This window comes from Sus scrofa, unplaced genomic scaffold (assembly GCF_000003025.6).
Source record: "Sus scrofa isolate TJ Tabasco breed Duroc unplaced genomic scaffold, Sscrofa11.1 Contig1003, whole genome shotgun sequence".
NCBI classification, from domain to species: Eukaryota; Metazoa; Chordata; class Mammalia; order Artiodactyla; family Suidae; genus Sus; species Sus scrofa.
Window position 1 is genome coordinate 118,046 of NW_018084788.1, and position 8,301 is coordinate 126,346.

General features: G+C 37.4%; 1 pseudogene; it reads left to right on the plus strand.

Moving 5' to 3' along the window:
- The first annotated feature begins 7,537 nt into the window (after positions 1-7,537).
- LOC100626475 lies at positions 7,538-8,049 on the plus strand (annotated as a pseudogene).
- The last annotated feature ends 252 nt before the right edge of the window (positions 8,050-8,301 follow it).

The window sequence follows — 8,301 nt, forward strand, 5'->3', positions numbered from 1 at the left end:
AAACCATGACTCTCAAAGACACATGGACCCCGATGTTCATTGCTCCACTCTTTTCAATAGCCAAGACATGGAAACAACCTCAATGTCCATCGACAGAGGAGTGGATCCAGAAGATGTGGTACATATACACAATGGAATAGTACTCACCCATTAAAAAGAATGAAATATCAGCACTTTTAGCAACATGGATGGACCTAGAAATTATCATGCTAAGCGAAGTCAGCCATGCAATGAGACACCAACATCAGATGCTTTCACTGACATGTGGAATCTGAAAAAAAGGACAGACTGAATGTCTTTGCAGAACAGATGCTGACTCACAGACACTGAAAAACTTACGGTCTCCGGAGGAGACAGTTTGGGGGGTGGGGGAATGTGCTTGGGTTGTGGGATGGAAATCCTGTGAAATTGGATTGTTATGATCTATACTTCTACAGATGTGATAAATTCATTTGAGTAATAAAAATAGAATAAAATATAATACACTTAAAAAAATGGCTAGACAATGGAAACCACAATATTTTGAAGTTCAAGACATAGATTAGGAACAATAATGTTTGCTTTGTCACTTTTTTATTAAAAATGCCTACATTAATCACATAGAATTCAGAAGCAGGATTGGTGCCAGTGCTGAGCAATCTGAAAATTTTACCTTCAGGGTTTAATGAAATCGGAAGAGCTTTTTATGCCTGCTGGTTTTATCTGGCTACCACTTCTGCAATAACCAAGATTTTCAGGCCTGAAATGAAGAGACTCTAAGGTATTCGGCATCCATGAATTCATTATCAAGAATGAATCACAATATTGATAATCTTGCGGTTCACCTGCCCTTTTCTCTGTCCATGGTGTCCTCAGAGAGGAGATACAAACTTATTTCTAATAGTATCCTACAACCTATAATACAAGGTTTGGATTTATATGTCAAAGATGAAAACTCACTGATAGATTTTAAATGGACCAGATATGTATATTAGGAGGACAGATGGTGACAGTGAAGGCAGAAGCACATGGATGTAACAAGGAAAGGGTGGCTGGGGCTCAAACTAAGGGAGTTGAAAATGGAAATGAAGAGGAAATGCTGAAGTGAAAGAATATTTAGAAGAAGGCATCCACACAGTGAAGTTTTTGCTTCACTGCAATGGCTGAATTGTTACATAGAAAGAACATATTCTTATCACTGTATCCACAACTTCATGTAATCCCTATGCAAAGTGCTCATCGCTAATTGAAGAATAGATTTAACATGACCTTTGAAGAAGTTGGGCATTTCCCTCATTTAGAACATGATCATGTGATTTCACTACTTGCTTGATCTTATGCAACCTACCTACAATTCATCATAATATAGGCTACTCAGTATGGTATCTTCAATTTGTAATCAGCAACATGAAAAAGAACATTATGTGTTGTGTGATTTACACAAAGAAAATTAACAAAAGGGCAGTATATTTAAAATACAATAGAACCTGTGACCATATATTAATTACATGAAAATTAATTATTCACATTATAACGTAAATATCTTTTACACCATCTAAATTTTATTTAGGAAATAATGACTGTGGCAAAGCTATTCTGCTTCACTTCCCTTTATGAAGAAAATGCATAAATGCATAAAATGAATTTTAATAGAAGACACTTCTTTAAAACTTTTATTCAGTTGGAATAAATCTTTAGGATATAATTTAACTTAATTGTTCTCCTGTCATTCATAATCTACTTATGTTGAACTCATATAGTTTATGATGTCAGCAGAAACTAAATTATAACCCTTGTGTTCAGTAGGAAATCATTTTTTAAAAAATAATCAGACATCAGAAAATAAAAATCTTTTTCTAGTATATGATAATTGTAGTTCATTATGAAAATGGAACAAACTGCTTGCACTCTCATTTTAGAAAAAAATAACTGTGTGTGAGCTCAACTGCTTTAACAAAATAATGTTTGAAAGGGGAAATTACTATAAACTGGCCATAAAATCTCTGGTAAAATCATAATCAACTCAATATAGTTTATAAATATACACTTTGACCTGTTTACTATTGTTAGAAACACACCAAAACATAAAATACCAACATATTATTTATTATTATTTATTTGAAAAGTCATAGAGGTTTTGTCTTGTTTGTAGACAAAGTATTTCAAATCTTAATTGATGAGCCTAAAATTGAGCAAATTTAACTGAAACACCCACTTTTCATTTTAAATTCAGTATTTGCACATTTCCTTCATCCCCAAGGAAAAATCAACCAGTTGCCATTAAACTTGAATGAATTTACAGCCTGCTTTTGCAAATAGCTGAAGACTTTTACAGTCATATGCACTTTTGACAGCAGGGCTATGATTTGTACTTAACTATCTCTTGGTGGCAATATATAGAACTTGATGAACAGGTAGATATGAATAGCAACGTCATAGATCAACACATCATGCTGTCCAAAAAAGAAGTGCATTTCTCTTTGTGTAATATATGTTTTGATTAGAAACTAATGCCTCATATTTTTCCCAATTTTTGTTGTTGTTGTTGTTGTTGTTGTTGTAAGGGCCTCCGATAGTATCTGATCTCAATTCAACTACAGGTTCTGAAACACACACTGCCAATCTCACTCTTGGACAGCAATCCAGTGTTGTCTTTTGAGATCTTGGTCTTACCCACCCAACAACAGAGAGCATTGTTGGCAAATTTACCAACTATCTTGGCCATATCATTTAAAAACCAAGCTTAAGAAGTCCTGGGGAAATTCCTTGCCTCTTTATCACAGCCTCATCCTCATGACTCTTCACAGTGAGGAATGGACTCTAAGATTTGGAAATTCTTTTTGGAGCCAATAGAAGGAAAAACAAGGAATATTCTTCTCTAAGTTCTGTCTTAAGAAGTCAGAACTATTCACCTCTTTTCACCTTTTAAAAATTATAATTCAATGTAATTACATTAAAATGAAAATGAGTTCCCACTGTGGTGCAACAGGATTGGTGGCTTCTATGGAGCACTGGGACACAGGTTCAAACCCCAGTCCAGCATAAGGGGTTAAGAGTTCAGCATTGCTGCAGTTGTGGCATAGGTCGCAACAGCTGCTCCAATCTGATCCCTGGCCATATGCCACCAACTAGCCAAAAAAGAAAAACAAAAATGAATGAATGAATGTATTCCTTCCACTTCCCACCTTTTGCCTCTGACAACTATCAATCTGTTCTCTGTATCTATGAGCTTGTTTTGTTCTGTTTAGTATATACTCACCTTTAAGATAAATCAAACTGTACTTGTCTTACTCTATTTGGTTTCTTCCCCTTAGCATAATGTTTTCAAGTTCCATCCATGTTGTCCCAAATAACAAGATTTCAAATTATATGAATTATGCATATATATTTATATATAGATATAGATATATATCCCACAATTTCTTTATCTTTTTATCACCCATTAATAAAAACTTAAGTTGTTTCTGTATCTTGGCAGTCATAAATACTGGTGTGATGAACATAGGTGTGTTTATCTCTTTTTAGATTAGTGTTTTTTGCTGTTTTTTTTTTTTTCTAGATCAATTCCCAAAAACTGACTTGCTAGATCCTATGGTAGTTCTATGTCTATATCAAATAATTGCACCCAAAAGAATAAAATAACTGTGAATAACTTTAACCAAGGTGGTAAAAGACCTGTATCCTGAAAATAGTACATTAATAAAATAAATTGAAAATGAAACAAATAAATGAAAAGATACTCTATGCTTATGAAACGGAAGAATGAATATTGCTAAAATGTCTATATTACACAAAGTAATATAGAGATTCAATTCAATCTCTATCAAAAATAATGGCTTTTGTCACATAAATAGAACAAACAATCCTAAAATGTGTATGGAAACAATCAATGGACACACTTGGGTTGCTTCAACATTTTGGCTATTGTGAATAATGCTGCCATGAATATGGGTTACACAGATAACCCTTCAAGACTCTGTTTACAATGATGTGGAGTACATTCCCAGAAGTGGAATTGCTGTACCATACAGTAATTCCATTTTTAAATTATTTTAGAAGTCACCATGATGTTTGCCAAAGTGGCTCTATAATTTCACATTCCCACCAACAGTGCACATCCTCAAAAACACTCATTATTTATGCTTTATAAAACAAGTAGCCATTCTAAAAAGTATGAAATAGGGTATCATTGTAGTTTTGATTTGAATTTCCCTAATGATTACTGATTGTTGAATATCTTTTCATGTGCTTATAGGCATTTGCTTATCTTCTTTGGAGAATTGTCTACATTTTTGCCCATTCTTTTTTTTCTTTTTTTTTTTTTTTTTTTTTTTTGTCTTTTTGCCTATTCTAGGGCTGATTCCCATGGCAAGTGGAGGATCCCAGGCTAGGGGTCGAATTGGAGCTGTAGCCACCGACCTACACCAGAGCCACAGCAATGTGGGATCCGAGCCTCATCTGCGACCTACACCACAGCTCATGGCAACACCAGATCCTTAACCCACTGAGCAAGGCCAGGGGTTGAACCCGCAATCTCATGGTTCCTAGTCCGATTTGTTAACTGCACCACAACAGGAACTCAAGTCTTTTGCCCATTCTTAAACTGGGTTGTTTGTATGTTGGTTGTTGGACTTTAGGTGTTGTCTGTACATTTTGTGTACTAATAATCAGTTATCAGATAGCTGAATTGCAAATATTTTCTGCCATTCTGTGTGTTCTCTTTTTTACTCTGTTGATGGTGTCATCTGATGCAATTATTAAGAATAATTTTTATGAATTCTATGTTTTAAATTCATTGCCTAATTTTTTGATATCCTCTTCAATAAATCACTGCCAAAACAAAAGAAAAAAAAGAAATCACTGCCAAATCCAATGCTGTGAAGCTTTCATTCTTTGTTTTACAGATTTAGCTTTTATATTTAGATTTTCAATCCTTTTTGAATATTTTTATACATGGTATTAGGTAAAGATCCAACTATATTCCTTGGCATGTGAATATCCAACTTTTCTAGCACCATTTATTTTAAAGACTGTCCTCTCCCCATTGAATAGTCTCACATCCTTGTCAAAAATTATTTGAATAGGAGTTCCCCATGTGGCTCAGTGGTAATGAAATTGACTAGTATCCATGAGGATGCTGGTTCAATCCCTGGCCTGAACACTTGCCTGAATGCCCATGGCATATGGAAGTTCCCAGGCCAGGGATGGAATCTGAGCCACAGCTATGACCTATGCCACAGCTGCAGAAATGCCTGATACTTAACCCTTAATCCTCTGTACCAAAGCAGGAACTCTGAAGATCTTACTTGCTTTTTACAATGTGATCCACAGGGGAAGTTCAATTGATTTTTAATGTAAGCATTTACGGTTATAAATTTCCCCTTTAGCACTGTTTTTTCTATATCCTATAAGTTTTGCTCTACAGACATACCTCATTTTATTATGCTTTGCTTTACTGCATTTTGTAGATGTTGCATTTTTTTACAAATTGAAGGTTTTTTGGCAACCATGTGTTGAGCAAGTTTAATGGCAGCATTTTTCCAACAGCATTCTCTCACTTTATGTCTCTGTGTTACATTTTGGTAATTCTCACAATATTTCAAACTTTTTCCTTAGTATTATATTTGCTATGGTCATCTGTGACAGTGATCTCTAGTGTTACTATGACTTGCTGAAGGCTCAGATGATGGTTAGCACTTTTTCAATAATGTATTTTTAATTAAAGTATATAGGGAGTTCCTGTCATAGCTCCAAGGAAATGAGTTTGACTAGTATCCATGAGGATGGGGATTTAATCCCTGGCCTCACTCAGTGGGTTAAGGATCTGGCATTGCTGTGAGCTGTGGTGTACGTCACAGACACGGCTCAGATGCTCTGTTCCTGTGGCTGTGGCATAGTCTGGCAGCTGTAGCTCTGATTTGACCCCTAGCCTGGGGACTTCCATATGCTGCAGCTGCAGCCCTTAAAAAAAAAAGTATATACATTGTTTTAGACATGATGCTGTTGTACATTTGCTAAGTTACAAAATTGACCAAAATTCATCACAATTTATTAACAAAGCCATCCCCTCAAAGTTGCAAGCCCTTAACAGATTCCAGAGTTCCAAAACAGTAACATCAGACAGCCAGCGACATTGCCATCTAGATGAAGACAGATTCCCAGTGCTTCTCATTCTATCATCTTCCCAGAATCCTTTGCTGCTAGTGTATTACATCCTTCTGAGGACTTAACTTCATCAAAACCTGCCTCATTGAGATGTGGGTATAACCACACCCCAAACTACATACCCTTATTCGTACTAACTCTTGATGGTACATGTTACATAATGAATTGTGAAGAGATTACATTGGAAATCTGGATCATGTCACACTTCCATTTTTTTGTTTATTAGTCAAGAAATTTTATCATTTTTGAGCTAAGCCCAAATTAATCACTATTATTATCCAATTAATTTAATAGTTTTTGAATATGCTTAAAATTTGAAAAACAATTTCCTAATTAATATGCTATTTTTTCTAGAGTTTTGGTTTTCTGTTGAATTTTAATGTACACAAAAATATTTTAAGTTTAATGTCAATATTTAGATGGACAAATGTATCAGTTGGAGTTTTTGCTTTAAGATTTTTTTTTTTTTTCATTTTATGACCACACATGTGGCATATGGAAGTTTCCAGGCTGGGAGCAGAATTGGAGCTGCAGTTGTGGCCTACATTACAGCCATGGTAACAACAGATACAAGCCACCTCTGTGACCTGTGTCACAGCTTGTAAGCAATGCCAGATCCTTAACCCACTGAGTGAGGCCAGAGACTGAACTCACGTCCTCATAGGTCCTTAACCCACTGAACCACAACAGGAACTCCTGCTTTCAGATATCTTAATGTTGGTAGTAACCACTTTAGTTTGAAAATCTGTGATACCCGGAGATGCCAGCATTCAAAATCTGTAGGTATTAATTCTTTTTATTGTTTGGACTCCAGAGTAACTGGTCTATTTAATTTTCACAATCTATCATAAAAGTGAGGTGTCATCAAAACCTGTGTATAATTATGGTATATGTTTGTAATTTGCCTTGCATGAACTTTAATTTGAAGAGGATTATGATTTATTAAAGATCATGTTACCTATATTGTACTACATCTTCAGGGCTACAGAATTGTAAATCTGAAAAATGTTGTGTGTATCATTAAAAACTATTTTAGAGAGCAGCGGTGGTGACAGCCTCGCGGACGCGGTGCCATTACTTGTAGTTGGGCGGCGGCGGCGCGCGGGGTGCGGCGGCGGCGGCGGGGTGCGGCGGCGGCGGCGGCGCGGGGGTGCGGAGGCGGCGGCGGCGCGGGGGGTGCGGAGGCGGCGGGGGGGGGGCGGCGGCGGCGGGGGGGGCGGCGGCGGGGGGGGGCGGCGGCGGGGGGGGGCGGCGGCGGCGGCGGCGGCGGCGGCGGCGGCGGCGGCGGGGGGGGGCGGCGGCGGTGGCGGCGTAGCGTTCAGCACACACCTAGCAGTAGCAGCAGCGGCGGTAGCAGAAGCACCCCTGTGTTCACAGCCCCTGTGCTGGTGCAGCCACCTTCACTCTCTTTGCTCTTCCTCCCTTCGTTCAAACCATGGCTGATCAGCTCACCAAAGAACAGATTGCTGAATTCAAGGAAGCTTTCTCCCTATTTGACAAAGATGGCGATGGCACCATCACAACAAAGGGTCTTGGAACTGTCATGAGGTCATTGGGTCAGAACCCGACAGAAGCTGAGTTGCAGGATATGATCAATGAGGTAGGTGGACGCTGATGGTAATGGCACCATTGACATCCCAGAATTTTTGACTATGATGGCTAGAAAAATGAAAGACAGCGAAGAAGAAATCAGCGAGTCATTCTGAGTCTTTGACAAGGATGGCAATGGCTACATCAGTGCTGCAGAACTACAGTCACATCATGACGAACTTAGGAGAAAAACTAACAGACGAAGAAGTAGATGAAATGATCAGAGAAGCAGATATTGATGGAGATGGACAAGTCAACTATGAAGAATTTGTACATATATATATGTATGTATATATATGACTGAATCACTATGCTGTACAGCAGAAGTTGCACAATACTGTGTGTAAATCAACTATACTCTAATAAAGATAAAATAAAAATTAAAACTTGTTATGTGAAAAAAAACAACCCAATTAAAAGGGGCAGAAGGCCTGCCCAGACATTTAAAAAAATTCTAAATTACTATAGAATTTATGAATGTCTAAAAGTAGATATTGACAATAAGCAGTTTTACCATGTGATGTGTCTTACACGCTATCTTTCCTTAATAGATACATTTCCTATGGA